The sequence below is a fragment of the Lontra canadensis genome, unplaced genomic scaffold (genome assembly GCF_010015895.1).
Source record: "Lontra canadensis isolate GAN:19392208 unplaced genomic scaffold, GSC_riverotter_1.0 scaffold42, whole genome shotgun sequence".
In the NCBI taxonomy this organism is placed as follows: domain Eukaryota; kingdom Metazoa; phylum Chordata; class Mammalia; order Carnivora; family Mustelidae; genus Lontra; species Lontra canadensis.
The window spans coordinates 11,795,813-11,813,159 of record NW_022631036.1 but is presented as its reverse complement, the minus strand read 5'-3'; positions in this window follow the sequence as shown (position 1 = coordinate 11,813,159).

Genomic DNA, 17,347 nt, shown 5'->3' with positions numbered 1-17,347 from the left:
AACTAATTTGGGAGCTTATGGTTGATTTGGCAATAAGCTGAAAAAGTGATACTGGCTGGTCCCAGAGGCAGAGAATGGCTTAAAGATGGTTTCCGGGTTGTGACTAGAAAAGAGGTTGGTTGGAGGGTGGTTTGAGGCTGGGGAAGGGGTATCCCTGGGTCTGCTGCATTCACACACAGTTGAAGAAAGAGACAGATCTGGGGTACTGCAAATTATACCACCCACACATGGCTTTTTTTTTTTTTAACTATATATTAATGTATTTTCTTACAATTTTCTGCACGTTGTTTCTCTAGCTTGCTTTATTCTAAGAGTACAATATATAATAAAACAATGTAACATACAAAATATGGGTTAATTGCCTATTATCAGCAAGGCTTCTGGTCTACAGTAGACAGTAGTATTCATTTTTGGGGAGTCAAGTTATATGCAGATTTTTGACTGCACAGAGGTTGGCACCCCTAAGCCCTGGATTTTTCAAGGGTCAACTGTAGTAATGTTAGTAGTTGACATTAGCCTTTTAAAAAATTAAGTTATTTTGGGACACCTGGGTGGCTCAGTGGGTTAAGCCTCTGCCTTCGGCTCAGGTCACGATCTCAGGGTCCTGGGATTGAGTCCCGCGTTGGGCTCTCTGCTCAGCGGGGAGCCTGCTTCCTCCTCTCTCTCTCTGCCTGCCTCTCTTTCTACCTGTGATCTCTCTCTGTCAAATAAATAAATAAAATCTTTAAAAAAAGTTAAGTTATTTTAATTCCAGTATAGTTAACATACAGTGTTACATTAGTTTCAGGCGTACAGTATAGTGATTCAAGATTTTATACATCGGTACTTAGTTCTCATCATGAGTACACTCTTAATCCCCTTCACCTATTTTACCCATACCCTCACCAACCTCCCATACGATACTTTATTTTAAACAAGTACCCTCAGTTAAAATTATTTTTTAGAGTTTGAGATGGGGGTGGGAAGGAGGAAGAGGGAGAAGTAGCCTCTGCTGAGCAGGGAGCCCATCATGGGGCTCGATACCAGGACCCCAAGATCATGACCTGAGCTGAAGGCAGGTGCTCAACCATCTGAGCCACCCAGGCACCCCTAAAGTTATTTTTTAACAAGGACATTTTTTACTTGAACCATACTTCAGGAGACATGGTTCTAAAAGACATATAAAATAATTCCATCCAAGAAAAATAGAATACACATCTTCTTCAAGTACACACAAAAGAATCCTCTGGTTAAATCACATAAACAGGTAAAGAGAGACATAACAAATATTACAAATTTAAGAAAACAAAAATCCTACCAAGTAGGTTTTCCAGCCACAATAGTATAAAATTAAAGATCAACAATAAAACAAAGGGGGAAAATCTACAATGTAAATATTAAGTATTTAATATGTAAATATTAAACACTACTGCACAAACAATGGGCCAAATCAGAACTCAAACAGCAAATCAAAATGTCTCAAAACAAAAGAAACCATATTCTAAAACCTATGGGATGCAGCAAAAACAGATCTTAAGGTGAAATTTGTGATAAAATGCTTGTATTAAGTTGTTTGAACTTTTTTTAAAAAAAGATTTTATTTGAGAGAGAGAGAGAGAGAGCGCATGAGCACAAGAAGGGGGAGGGGCAGAGGGAGAAGAAGCAGACTCCCTGCTAAGGAAGGAGCCCGATTCGAGACCCAATCCCACACAGCCTAAGCCAAAAGCAGATGCTAAGCCCACTGAGCCACCCAGGCACCCTTGAGCTTTTTTCCTAACATTACAGCACAAGGAACTAGAAAAAGAAGAAACACAGATGAAATTTAGTAGAGGAAGAAAATAATAAAGAAAAATCAGAAATAGAGACCAGAATAAGCAATAACATAACATTGAAAGTAATGACCTGTTTTTCCAAAAATAAATTGGCAATATTTTAACTACATTAAGGGGAAAAAAAAAAAAAGATTCAAAAAGCAAAATGAGAAATGGGAGAGAAAACAATACAACAGATAAGCCAGAAATCCACAGTGCAATTGGATTACTATAAACAATTACATAGTAATAGATCAGATAATTTAGGGAAAAAAAACCAGATAATCCCTAAAAATGCACAAGTTATCAAGATTGCCTCATGGATCTTGAATCCAAGATGTAGGAAATCTTCTTAGACCAATAGTAAGAGTGAAAGTTGAATTAGGAATAAAAAATTTCCCAGCACAGAAAAGCCCAAGACCATGTGGTTTCATTGGTGCATTCTACCATTAAAAAATCAACAACAACAACAAAAACAAGACCATCTTCATCAAAATCTTACAAATAACGGAATAGAGGGAACACATTCAAAATTACTCCCTGTTTATCCTGCTTTGCCTTCCAGTGAATCATCTCCCACTGTGTGTCCCAGGTTTCCACACTGTCTGCCACGTTGTTTGCTTGTCTGCTCTCCTGGAGCAGGGCAGTGCCCTCAGGCTCTATCCCAGTCAAGCCAGTTGACCTTTAAACCACCAGGCTTTAAGCCCTGATGGTTTGGAGAATTCATGGAATTCAGCCCCTATTGTTTTCCAGGCAAATGGCTTTGGGGAAACACCCTCCTTGTGCATTCCCGGATATTTCTCTGTCTCTGTCTCTGTCTCTCTCTCCATCTCCGTCTCTTCCCACCCCCAACCCCCTTCTCTGTGACTATGGCTCCTTCTCTGCAGTACTCATGATTCATTTCTCTCCTAAACTATGTCTCCACATCCTTACCTTCCTTGATGTGGCCTCTTCTCTCCCTTTAGTGGTGGAATTTGTAATGTTAGTCTTCAGGTCTATTTCTAGGATCAAATCTAAGGATGACTTGATAGTTATCTACATGTGTTTGTGGGAGGAGACAAGCCTAGGGCTGTCCTACTCTGTTGACATCTTGTTATTCCTTTTTTCATCTTCTTTTCCCCTTCCCACCTTTTCTCTGTATTGTGAATATAGACCAACAGTTACTACTTCCATAACAAAAATTAAACTTAAAAAAACAAAGGTAGGCACTAACTAAGCTATATTCTTCATATAATAGGTCCCTATCTATCATCTTCATGATCTTAAGTAATTGTGAGTAAGGTCGATTGTTTTATTTCTAACTTAAAGAATATTTCTGGGTCTTGAAAACTTGTGTTTTATTTTTAACTACTCTGCAGGCTCTAAAATGAAGAAAGCAAGAACTCACAGTAGTGAATGCTTTGAAGACAATGAAATTTGAATTTTAAAATTTATCCCTTTTGAGAAGGAAATGAAAAGACCTCCCCCTTTAAAAAAGATTAATCCATGAGAAGCTACATAAAGGGAGCCCACTCCTCATGGGGAAAAAATGTATGCTGTATTGCTTGTATCATTTGTATCACTTGCTACAATGAGAAATGCAGGTACTTTGAAGGGGATGGGTGGAAAATTATCCAAGACTTTGAAAGTAATAAAAGAAATCATCGTCTGGGGAAAAAAGAAAAAAAAAAGATGTACTAGACATGATTCACAGATTTATTGTAGTCATTTGGAAGCATTAAAACAGACCAAATGTGTGGAGAAATTATTTCTGATTGCATACTGAAATTTTAAAGGCACTCAGATGGCTAAGGTTTGTGTTCCATGTAGAAACTGACTTTGAATGCTAGGTCTGGGAATTGGATAGGAAAAGGAGGAGATTCACATTTTGAGCAAGCTTGAGTGGCAGAAAGGTGGGAGAAACTTAGAAGCAGAGGGGAAAAAAATCTAAGATTAAAGTGAGCATTGGCCTGGGTAGCATGGTAAAATATAGATGGAATGCAAAAAGATCTGTCTGAGAATAGAAAGGGCTCACAAAGCATTCATTACAATTTAGGTGAAGCCTAAGTGGTTATTTTCTAAAACTAAAAGAATACTTATAGAGTACTGAAGCAAGAGGCAGGCATAGGTATTTAATGAGGAAAAAAAAATCACTTAAGATGTTAGTTCTGTTTTCTATTTTGGTTTGTTCACTAAGAACCTTGGAAGTCACATAGTCTGACTAACGTGGTCAATGGCATTTTATCTATAAATCTTAGTGTTTGTCTGTATGGATATACATAAAATACCCTTCTAGTTTAAATAAGTATAAAATAAATTTATAAACAAATGAGTGCACTGAAGTTCCAAATCTTCACTACTTTTTTTTAATAGAAGCCTAGAAAAGGAGAGTTGAAATGGAAGTTCGAAGTTATTATCCCATTCAGTGAAGTGTCTCTGTACCACTTCCAAAAGTTAGTCAATCTGGCATCTGCTTGAATTAAGATATAGCATGTATATGTTATCAACTCATTTACCATTTTAGTAATTCTATCAAAAATGAAAGCAAGGTTAATTGAGCATGAATTAGTCTTAGAGAATTTAATAGCTTTCTAGAATTTTTTAGGAGGGGTACTAATATTATACTTAATCATAATTTTTAAAATCTTCTGTTAGATACTAAGCTTCTTCATAACTTTTAATTCTGTGATTTAGCAGTGACTAAACAATGGCAACTCTGACATCAAATCCTTTTTATCTCCAGTTGCAACTCCAGGTATGCCCTACTCTGATCCTCTGTCACATTACTGCCAGCATAGTTTTTCTTTCTCTCTCTTTCTTTCTTTCTTTCTTTCTTTCTTTCTTTCTTTCTTTCTTTCTTTCTTTCTCTCTTTCTCTCTTTCTCTCTTTCTCTCTTTCTTTTTTTTTCAGAATAGTTTTTCTTAAAAGTCTTTCTGGATGTTTCCTGCTAACTGTCATTTAGTGATTCCTCACTGGCTTCAAAAGAAAAATTCAAATTCCATTCCATGGCATATAATGATATCCCATAATCTGAATATTTCTGTATCTAGATATTTTAGTTTCTATTGCTGTAAGAATGCTGCAATAACGACCCCAAAATCCAGTGACTTAAAACAACAAATATGTATTCTCTACTAGTCTACAGGTCAGTTGGGGGTGTTTTGCTGATCTTGGTCAGGTTTAGCTTACCTCACCTAGATCTCATGCATCTGTGATTAGCTGGCAGGCACTCAGTGGGTGGCTCTTGGCTGGTGTGAGAGTGGATCAGGCCATGAGTATGTTTTTCCAGAAGTCTGGATAGATAGGCTAAATAGAAAGAGCTTGGTTTTTTGGCTGTCGAGCAGAATTCCAGAAGAGGGAGTAGAAATTCACAGGCCTTTTGAGGCCTATGCTTGGTCCCAACTGCTACTTCTGTTGGCTTACATTGGCCAAAGTAAGTCATAAAGTTAGCCCAGATATAAGAGATAGAGGGATAGACTTTAAAAGAAAGAACAACAAATGAACATAGCAAAGTGTATGTATATAAGGACGGACAAAAACTGGAGTTTTTGCCTCTAGTTCTCTGCACTTCCCTACCTCTCCATCTTTGATACTTGTTAAGCCCCAACTTAATCATTATGCCCAACAGTAGTGAATTTTACATAACTATCTAAAAATGGTATGTCATTGCTTCCTTTGATCGCTGCCACTAGTATTCCCTTTGCCTGGAATTAACTTCCGTATCTGACTGACTTCTTTACTTCAACAAAAATAACCACAACGATGATAAAGTATTAGGCACACACTGTATATTGGGCATCATTCTAATTTCTTTACATGTAGTAACTCATTCAATTCTCATTTTGAGATAAGTACTATTTTTTGGATCTTACAAATATGAAAACTGAGGTACAGCAGGGTTCTCTGTAGCTTATCCAAAGACACAGCTAGTTTTTGTGGTGAGGTCCGAATTTGAACCCAGAATATCTGAGTCCAGCCACCACTAACATCTACTGCCAGCAACTGATGTGGCGGAGAGTGCCCTTTTTTTATGGAAGCCTCCCTTCTCTCTCTGGATAAGCATAGGTGTTACTTCTCCTGTTTTACGTATATTCCATCATGATTAGCTCTAGCCCAGTTCTCATACTGTACTCTTCTGTGGGGTTAGCTTCATTGTCTTTGCTTGGGATGACAATTCTGAAGGACAGAGGCTGAGTCCTTCATTTCTCAGTTCCCAGAACTTAGCACTGTTTGGCCCAGAATCTGGTGCTTTGTCTCGTAATTCTTGAATGAGTGAATTGGGTTTCTCAGCCATAGCACTATTGACATTTTCGACGAGATAATTCTTTGTGGGGGGCTGTCTTGTGCATTACAGGATGATTGTTAACATGTCTGGCCTCTACTCAATGGGTCCAAGTAGCACTCTCCCAGTTGTGAACAATCAAAAATGTCTCTAGAGATTGCCAAATGTCCCCCCGGGGAGGGGGAAATGAAATCATCCCTGGTTGAGAACCACTGAAATAAATGAAGGACCTAAAGCAATTGTTTTTAAAGTTGTCTGAACAGTAAAACAACTTCTGAAAGTCTCCAAACCCCTAAATTAATTAGGATTTCTGGGCATAGGGCCTAGGCCTCAATAGGTTTTGGAGCTCTCCAGATGATTCCAGTGTGCAGCCATTTGAGAACTAGTCCGGAGGCTTGACTCTTAAAGAATAAATGTCTTACTAATTCTTCTTCACAAGTGAAACCTTCCTTCAGAAATGGAGCTGGAAGTGAAATCTCTTTGTTATGAAATCAGGGACTATATTTGATATTTCTTTATTTTTTTTTAAAGATTTGTTTGAGAGAGAGAAAGAGAGAGAGAAAGAGAGGGCAACAGCAGGGGGAGGAGAAAAGGGAGAAAGAATCCTGAAGCAGACTCCTTACTGAGCCAGGAGCCTGATGTGGGTCTTGTTCCCAGGACCCTGAGATCATGATCTGAGCCGAAGTCAAGAGTCAGCATCTCAACTGACTGAGCCACACAGGTGCCCCTACATTTGGTATTTCTTTGAGTTTTCCTAGGAGGCTATTCCAGTGCTTTATGCTGTTGATTTTTTTTTTTTTTTTACTTTTCAGGTGAGATTGAATTAGATAAAAAGCAAATCAGAATTAGCTATCCCCAAAGCCAAGGAAAGAGGGGCATAGTAGACTGAGTGGCATTCTTACCTGTGGCAGTTGTTTGGCTAACAATGCTTACTCAAACCTCTGACTTTATATTCACCAAACTAACGGAGTGTGCTGTGTGCAGTACCTCTGTCCCTACATGCTGTTTGTGTGGTATATGGTGTAAGAATATTGCTGTTGTCTGATTTTACACTTCTCAGCATTCCAAATGTTTCTCTTAGGTTGAAGGGGATCTGTTACAGAGAACACTTTGAAAGGAGTTGTGAAAACTTTGTACATCTCAAATGGAATCAGAAGTCTATACACAGGCCACATTATAATTCTCTGTGCCTTAGCATAATTTAATTCCTTTTGGTAGTATTAAAAGTCCTTCTGTTCTCAAGCAATGTTCCACGTGTATTTATTGGAAAATTTGTATTATGTACTGAATAATTAGATCTTGGGAATTGTGGTTCTGCAGTTAATTCTTTATACAATGGGATATATTGATTTGTACCAATAGCTTCCAAGTAAATCACAATATATAAGAAATAGAATTCCAGGAAGAGATTTATGATCATCTCAATTTATTACAGTGACTCAATGGCTATCACTCTTAAAAGGAACATAACATGTAATAAATTGAAATCAGTCTTCTTTAACTGAGTACGAAGAAAACAGACAGTTGCAAGTGTTGGCCATCCATAACATAAAAAGGTAACAGATTTTAAAAACCACCAAAATACACTTATTATTTTTGGCTCCAATGCTACTTTAATTTTGTTTTAATTAAAAATCTCAATTCTTATTTAGATAAAATACCTTCTTAGAAGTACCAAAATATTATGCTACTGCCTAGCCATAATAAAGCTGGTTTTTAGAAGTGGATAATTGTGCCTCAATGAATAGTTTGAAGCTCTTGCTTATGTTAAGGCACCTTGGACTTTTGTGCTTTGATAAATTGTATTTTTGACTTTACATAACTCTGTCATAGGAGGGCCGTATTTTTTAAACCATCATTGTAGAATTTTAAAATCAATGTTTTCAGCAGAAAAATATACCTGTAATCCTGGTGTTCAGTAAACTAGTGATGACAATCAGTAGTGAGTTTTATTACTCTAAATGACTGCCCTAATTAGACCATATAAATACAGATTTCATTCGGGGGTAACTATCTAGTTTCCTTGCTTTTATTTAATAACTCTATTGGCCTGTGATTGTTTTCTTGGGAAATGCACTACTGTGCCCAATTTTTACTGAAATCTATCCTATAAGAAAAAAATTTATCTTGAAAGTATAACCCTCTTTTATATTAATAAAGGGAAATATATTCCACAAATCAGATTTTCTTTTGTCAGGCTAGTGTGACATTTTTTTGGCAGTGTGTTTCCTCAGTCTGAAGACCTCTTTAATCTGAAACTAATGAGTAGAATGAGCTGATCAGAAATATAGCATTTGCCCAAGGGACATTAGAGTAGAGAGAGTCACCTGATTCAGATACAGCTCTGTGGAATGGCTGGAAATTGGTGTCCATAAATCAACCTATGGCATAAAAGTGATTTAGTTAATGGGCAGGTGGCTGGTTCTCAAGCTTTTGATGCCCACTGGGCAGGCACTTCTGGAATCCTTTTAGCACTCCATTAGGAATATCTATCAACTTCAACCAAAAGATAAGTTTTTCTCTTGAGCAAAATGTTCTCCCTTAGAAATGATAGGTAATATGCAGTTGCAAAGTAGCAAGTCAAACTCCCAAAACAATTGACACCAACCAAAATACATAAATAACACTGCTTCACTCTTAATCATTAGTAGCACTTTAGTCCTGTCACTTTGACCATCCTTTACCAGCCTTTCTGTAGAGCACAGATTGGTCTGTACTGAGCCACAGAGAACACTCTATCACCGCATCTCAAGCACTCTAGCAAATATTTAACTTTTTTTTTTTAACATGGAATGAATTATTTAAATGGAAAAATTTTTTTTTTATATAAATAGGCGGAAATTTTTAGGGTAATTTTGTTTTTTTAATGCTTCCAGTAAGAGTTCAGGATAAATAATCTTACAAATCTTATAAACAGGAAAACCACAGTAGATGAACCATCCTCAAGGTATCTTTACTTACCTTTTTAAGCTTTAACAAAGATGTAAATAATTTATTTTTACTTAACAAAAGGACAGAAAAGGTTAAGATAGAAATTTTCACAAAAAGATCCAGATCTCCACTTTATTTCTGCCAAAGAGTAAAGCATTACAAATACTCCCTCACCTGCACAAATTGTCTGTATTCCCGGCCTGCTTTTCCACTGTTGAACCGTCACTGAATAACTGGGCATGTCTGGACTTGCTCTTTCAGTGTAGACTTGCCCTCAAATTGATTTTTAAATTGCTTTAAAAGATCTGATGATATTTTGAAGGTGTCCAGATTTGGATTAATATGAGGTATAAGTTGTCTTCCGATTCTTCGTCCAACAGAACCAATGAATAGGGTAATAAACAAATGGGGCACAGCAAGAATTCTGAGTTCATTAGCCATCTTCATGAATTGCTAAAAGACTGTACATTTTCACAGCACAACTTGCTGCTGCAAGAAGTAAGAGAGCACCAAGAACCAAGACATTTTCTAAGCCTTATACGCTCAGGAAATATGTAGATAACCCAGTTGAAATGATGATTAATTTATTTTGTGAACCAATGCACTCGGCAGGATTCTTCCATTTTTGCAGTATTTTTGATACCTCCAAATATCAAATTTCTAAGTACTTTTTTCAAAAGCTATTTTCCCCATGAGGGAGGTACACAGAAAAGAAATAAAATGGTTTATAATTATTTGGGTTCTCTACTACAGCTGTTCACTTATAGAAGACTGCATCTTCAGACAGTTGTTTTTAACTATATTTTTATTTATAAATCTTCAAACATTAACCATTGATGGTTACAAAAGCTCTTTTTCAATTTACCTTCTGGTCTGTTGACTTACTGTTTGCAGTCCTTTGTTACCATCTCTGAGAGTGGGACGGACCAGGAGTATAATGTGGTAGGCCATTTCTCTGATTATTAGTAGCCCTGCTATGTGTGGATGAAATAATCTATTCCACTACTGTCAACTGTGCATTAAATGCTTAATCTTCAACAAGCATCATGCTAGGTGATATATATCAGTTCCGTATGGTCCTTAAAAAGATTCCTGCAAAATAGCTACTGGTATACTTTTTTTTCCCCCTAGGAAAACAACTAAATATTATGAGGTGTATATATAATTTTCTCAATGATCACATCTAGTAAGTAGCAAATCCAAGGCTGATTAATTTTATTTTTTAATTTTATTTATTTATTCATTTATTTATTTTTTAAAGATTTTATTTATTTATTTGACAGAGAGAGATCACAAGCAGGCAGAGAGGCAGGCAGAGGGAGAGGAGGAAGCAGGCTCCCTGCTGAACAGAGAGCCCGATGCAGGGCTCAATCCCAGGACCCTGAGATCATGACCCGAGCGGAAGGTAGAGGCTTAACCCACTGAGCCACCCATGCGCCCCAGGGCTGATTAATTTTAAAGCCCTTACTTTTCCCAGTATGACACATAGTGTCTTTGAGTGTAATTAGATTTGACTATACCATGGAATTGTCTATACCCCAAATTTAGTCATTGGAATTAAATTGGGCTATGAAGGAGGGCAAAAGGTAAAGAGCCTTTGGAATCAATTGATGGGGTTACATCTCAGAACCTTATTTGACCTCACTGAGCCTCAATTTTCTAGTGGAAATATAATATCTAACTTTACAGGGCTGTTGAAATAATTAAAGGAGGTAAAAATTTATAGTACTTAATAGATTTGGTTTGATATGACAGAGAAATTTGGAAATGTTGAACAGTTCTATAGTTTGGGGGGGATTTTCTTTCCTTCTGTTTCTCTTCCCATAAATTGTTTAACCATATATATATTCAGCTCCTATATACTGGTGCTTTTCTAAGTGTGGGGAACTTATGAATGAATAAGAAACTTTGAAGATTTTGCTCCACAGGGAGTAAGTACCCTGAAGAAATTTGGTCTTTTGGAGGCTTGAGATGCAAATGCTTATAATATAATGTAGAAAATGCATGGGTTTTATGTGAATCTAAGAGAGTATGCATATAACCTAGTATGGTTAAGAGAAGCTTACTAGATTAAGTTATGCTCAAGCTGGATCTTGAACTAACATTCCTAGAAGTGAGCTAAGTGAGAGGGATACTAGGCAGAAGGAAAAATTAGAGCAGAGACATGAAGGTGCAAAACATTTAATGTCTCTGGATTGTGAAGACTGGAGACCATGCTGGAGAGAAGGCACCTATGATGTGCCTATGATGTGGGGATTATATATATATATATCTCCTGGTAAGAGGTGCATGAATATTTGTCATCTTGAAAATGGGGAGCTATAGAAGGATTGTATTTAAGTATATAGATTTATGTGGCAGACCTACATGTTGGGTGGATTTTGGGGGAATAAAATGAGTAAAGGAGTTAGAATTTGTTATGGTAGTGGAGGCAGTGGATGATGGTAATTTAAGCAGGGACAATTGGAGTGGGTGATGGAGAAGAGAAGATGGATTTGGGAAATACTTATAAAGCAAATTTAATGAATTGAGAGGTAGGAGAGGAGATAATGATTACTGGTTCCTAATTTGGGTAAATTGGAAGGGTGGCAGGAGCATGAGCTAAGAGACAATAAGGAATGTAAAGGCAGGGGGATGCATCATCCCCGATCTCCCTTTAAGAGAACCTGTTACAGGGTATGTAGTGACTGATAGCTCCATCCATAACACCTTTGGATTGGCTGCAGCAAGGGATGCCTAAGCCCCTAGCATCCAATGGCTAGTCACCATGGTAGTGTTGAAGCTGGGCCATTCTTGCCTGGTGTGAGACTCTTCACTGGTAATTTTTGCTCAAGGAATTGCCATTTGTCTGGCTAAGACTTTGAGCACTACACTGCAGTATGAGGCTTTTTCCTGTTCAGTCCTTTCTCCACCACCTCCTTTCACATGTCAGACCTACACTGTGGTCTAAAGGGTCTCCCTGCCTACTCTAGACCTAGCCCTTCTTCGCAAGGATCTCCATGAAAGCTCTTACATCTCTAATCCCTATGGTGCTTCTGCTTCTTGGAGGACCCAAACTATCATTAAGGAGCATTTAGACATGGGCAGGGTAAAAATGATGAGATCAGTTGCAGAAATACTAAGTTTGATATGACTGAGAGAAATGACCGATATGGCTGGAGATGTTGGATAGCAGCTGGATAAACAAATCAGAAAACAAAACAGGCTTGACATGTAGATTTTGGGAGTGTTCAGCCTGTGGTGTGTAATCACAACTGGGTAGATGGAATCACTCAGAATAGGAATCATGTAAAAGAGTAGAAATTTTTATAATTATGGAACTTCAGAGGCATTAGAGCATATGGAGATCAGCCTGTGACCTTCACTTTCCATTCTCTATTCCCTTTATCCTGTTTGTACCACTTCCTTCTGACTGGATGTGGTATCTTGTACCAGTCAGCTCCTATGAGCATAGCACATTTAAGACTCTCTGCTGCAGGATTAGTACCCATTCCTATGTTGGTTGTGCCTTATACCTCCATCCTTTCCAGAAGAGTGATGATTCTTAGTAGTCCTCTTGAGGTTACCACTCAAGGATTCAAGTTCCAGGTCATTTTAGGTCTGATGCTCTTTTTTTTTTTTTTTAATTTATTTTTATTTTTTACTTTTATTAACATATAATGTATTATTAGCCCCAGGGGTACAGGTCTGTGAATCGCCAGGTTTAGACACTTCACAGCACTCACCATAGCACATACCCTCCCCAATGTCCTTAACCCCACCACCCTCTTCTGCCCTCCTCCCCACAGCAACCCTCAGTTTGTTTTGTGAGATTAAGAGTCTCTTTTGTTTTGTCTCCCTCCCAACCAGTCTTGTTTCATTTTTTTCTTCCCTACCCCGCAAACCTCCCACATTGTGAGGTCTGATGCTCTTAACCTTACAGTTGAAGGTTCAATTCACTGCCTTAGTGCAGCAGGTTTCTACTGTAAATTTTCTGATTTTGTTTTCTACTTCTTGGTTTTATTCTGTATATTTTCAGAATTTCTAGCTTTGTTTTCACCTGACACGGTAAGAATTTCTGTATTTTTTTTTTCCACTTTTGGTAATTACTCTAGTTTTATAATCAGTCTTTTGTGGCAGGAAAATTCCTCCATCTTTGGAGTGCTAAACTGTAGTCTGAATTCCAGCTTCTCTCTGTTCTTACCTGAGGAGGTAAGTTCTTTTTACCTCCTCATAGTTCTTTTTATGCCAGTTGACACTGCTTTGTGGCTTTGGATGTTTTCAGAAGGCTCTGGCATTTCATCTCATCCAGTCAGCAATAAATGTGAAGTGAATCCTGTAATACTGTTTGTGGTGGCAGGATAGGCATTTAGCAAGAAACATGTCTGGATCCACTTGTCTTTTGAACTGGCCTCATGTTTTTGGTGTATTTTACAGCATGACTGAAGGGGGAGTAGGATGGCCCCGTGCTGGGGGAGCGGAGTAGAAATGTGCAGTGTTCTTCTGTAGGAACTTCCTTTCAGAAGTTCACCTAAAAATGAAGTAGATTCTGGAATGGAATATACAAACTAAAGATAACATTCCCGCAATAGTCTTGATATGGTGGCTGCCTCTAAGTGTGAGAGTTGGGCATTGCAGAAAAATTACTTAGTTCCTCACGAGATATTATCAATGCATTTTTGATGCCCAGGATCAAAAGTAAATTATCTGTCAGTTCCAGAGGTCTGTTTCTCACCACTGCCTCCAGGTGAACTGATGTAACTGGCAACAGACTCAGTTATATATGTCTGGTCCCAATCTCAATTTCATTTGAGGCAATTGGAATCTCTTCTACATAAATCTTATGTCAAAGTCACCATGTGCCATTGCCCCCAAATTAAGTATTATCGAAACTTGCAAAATTTTATGAACTCTCCCTCATATCCATATAAATTTCATGGGACATGGATGGACTCTTTTTTCCTCACAAAGACTTCTGGCAGTATTTGAAATACAAAGGAAGCCCTCACACCACAATGTTTTCGAGAAGGCTAATTAATAGAACTACCACATGTATGTCAAGAATTAACTGAGTAATAAGAAGCTAGTGAAAGATCTGAGCAAAAGCTAAGAAGATTAGAGTGAGCAGAATGGTGTGGAAAAAAGTAGAAAACCTAGAACTAGGATGAGTGAGGATCTGCTGAGATAGTTTGAGAAGACTAAAGCTTTAAACAGTGTGATAAAAGAGAAACTGGAAACCAGTTTCAGGAAACAACTGACATTTGGTAGTCAGGAATGGTGTGACACAGGCTGCCTCAGGCACAATACTGTTTCACAAACAACATATTTTTGCAAATGTTGGTGAAAATATAGGACTATGAATTTTTAATGAATCTATCTATATACATAAGTAATGGTCATAATAGTGTTATTTCTGGAGCTGATCAATACAGATTAGAAACCCTTTGAGGCCAAATCTATCAAAATTTAGAGAAAATTTTACCTGTGCTGAGAGTTAGATTTTTCGCCCAATTGTTTATTTAGCTGATGGTTACTCCTCTTAGGTCTCTGTTAGTGCATTAAAATACTTTGTCCACATGAGAAATCACTTTTGTATTTGGTTTCCATTTGACTGCTTCCCTCCCCTTTCCTGTTTCCTCTGAAGATAATGGCTAGGTTTTTAAATATCCCACTGATGAAATAATATTAATCAATGGAAATAGTTAAATAGAACTTCAGGTTAGGAAAAGAAATGTTAGCATATGCATAATTTAATAATTTGCTCATTATTGATGGCCATTAGTCAGATAATCAATTTTATATACTCTAAGTATATAATTATTTTAAAATTATCTAAATGTTCACTGACTTCCAGAGTTTTTTTTCTTCTGTGAGAATGAGGCTCTATGACTCATGATTAAACTAATCCAGGTTGAAAGAAGGTGATTTAATTATCTCTTTGTCCCAAATCACCTTTCAGTAAATTAAGCTAATAGAAAATAACTTAGAGAATTGGAGGGAATGTGAATTTAGGCATAAGAGGCAAAAAGATTAAACACACCTGTTCTGGTGGTCCTTTTAAATATTTTCTGTAATTGTAACAGGTTTGATATAAACAACTGTTGAAGCTGTGGACCACTGAGAAAGTATGGAAAATGGGCCAACACTGGAGGTCTGTGAAGTACAGTTGTGATCTTCGGCTTAAACATTTGAGTATTTGTTTCTCCATAAACAAAATGAGTATCACCCTAGGGTTGAGTAGGTATCTTTCTTACAACTCTGAGAATCGATGGTATTAGGATAGAGGGATTTTTGCAGATATGTAGACTTAGTCATTGAAAAAGGTATAGAGAAGAATATTTCCTCCTTCATCTTCTTCCCCAGAGAAAATAAGAACACTTTTGTTTGGAAATATCTTTCATATATCCAGTTCTGGAGTCATAGTTGGAAAACCAGGTCTTTGGATATAGAAAATGAAGCTATACCTTCCAAGGGGCAACATGGTGGTTTCACTTATTTGCCCTTGGTTTTGCTGAAGTAAGCTTGTTGATAAGGCTTTATTCTTTTCCTTCATGCCTGCAAGTCAGGTATTTCTGACAATGAACAATTTTGTCTTGTTAAGCTCTACAGCCAGGTGTCATTTGTTTTCTTCATGGACAAATGGAATACATCTAGAGTAAATCTAGGTATTATCATTTTCTATTAATACAAACTCATTGAAAACTTAGAAAATGGGGGGCGCCTGGGTGGCTCAGTGGGTTAAAGCCTCTGCCTTCAGCTCAGGTCATGATCGTGGGGTCCTGGGATCCAGTGCCTCATCGGGCTCTCTGCTCAGCAGGGAGCCTGCTTCCCTTCCTCCCTCTCTGCCTGCCTCTCTACTTGTAATCTCTGTCTGTCAAATAAATAAATAAAATTAAAAAAAAAAGAAAACTTAGAAAAGGGATTCTGATAAATATTCCCTAAAATTATATGAAACACTGTGGTATATATTCACATGTATATTTGTTTCTCTGTATTTTAAAGGGAATGTCTATAGCCTTCCCCTGATATTTAAGTGGAGTTTGTCATCATCCCAGATGTTTAGAATTACTTCTGTAGAATGAAAGAAATACAACTGACCCTTGAATAATGCCAGGGTTGTGGTGCTGACCCCCTGCACAGTTGAAAAATCCATGTATAGTTTTGGACTTCCCCAAAACTTAATAGCCAACTGTTGACTGGAAATCTTACCAATAACAGTTGATTAATATGTATTTTGTATGTTATATGTATTATATACTGTATTCTTAAAATAAGCTAGAAAAAAGAAAATGTTGAGAAAATTGTAAGAGAAAGTACATTTACAGTACTCTTCTGTATTTATTAAAAAAAAAAAAACACGTATGAGTGGACACACCTAGTTCAAACCTGTGTTGTTCAGGGATCAACTATAGTAAGAGCAAGAATGAAAACAGTGTAAAAATATAGTGAAAGTTGTTTCTTTAATCAGTAGTACTGATAAATTCCAATGTTTGTCAAGTTTTATTTTATTCTAAATGTTTCCGTTTATATGTGTAACATTTAATGGCATGTTATAATTTTGTTACATAATGTTCCCAAATAATGATATTCAGGGTTGCTGTGTAAAGGATATCTATTTTATACATTCAAGTTGAAGAAATAGCTTTTTGTTTAAATTAATCTGGGGGAAGAACTAGGAGGAAATTACAGAATTGAACACTAATTTTTTCCTATAAATAAAGACCTTAAATCATTTAATCAGAATGATCCTAAAAAACACAGAAATTCTATAAGTGAACAAAATATTGACTTGCAGTTTTTAATTATACAGAATTAGATACTTTTTGGGTAAGAGCTTTGGAATATTGTCTGCATATAATGATGGGTAAAAGTATAGTCTTTGAATCATTCACTCTAATTTCAAATTCCAGCCTTAGTACTTATTGACAGTGTAGCCCTTAGCCAAATAATATATTCTCTTTCAACAGTAAATGAGGCACTGCACTCAAGGTCTTTGTTTAGTGCCTGGTAAATGAAAATGCCTTATAAGAAGTAGTAGTAGTAGTAGGCCTTCCAGGAGGGAGACACAGAGCCTTAATGTGTCCAGTTGAGAGGGTCGTGAGGGAGGTTCGAAAGAAGCTAAAGAGGGTTAGCTGTACAGAGAAACGGTTCAGGCTTTATTTAGTTTAGCAAATCAGCAGACAGTATCCTAAGAATCATTGCTGTTTAAAGTTAGTTATATCAAAGTTTGTTTCCTTATTTGATATCTTTATAGGCCTGAATAAAAGAATATTGGATGAAATACTGATATAACAGAAGTGGTGGCAGTTGATATTTAAATTTAAGTTAAAGAGAGATTATTAACAGCTATGAGAAGATCCCAGGTATGGCAGAGAACCTCTTAGAA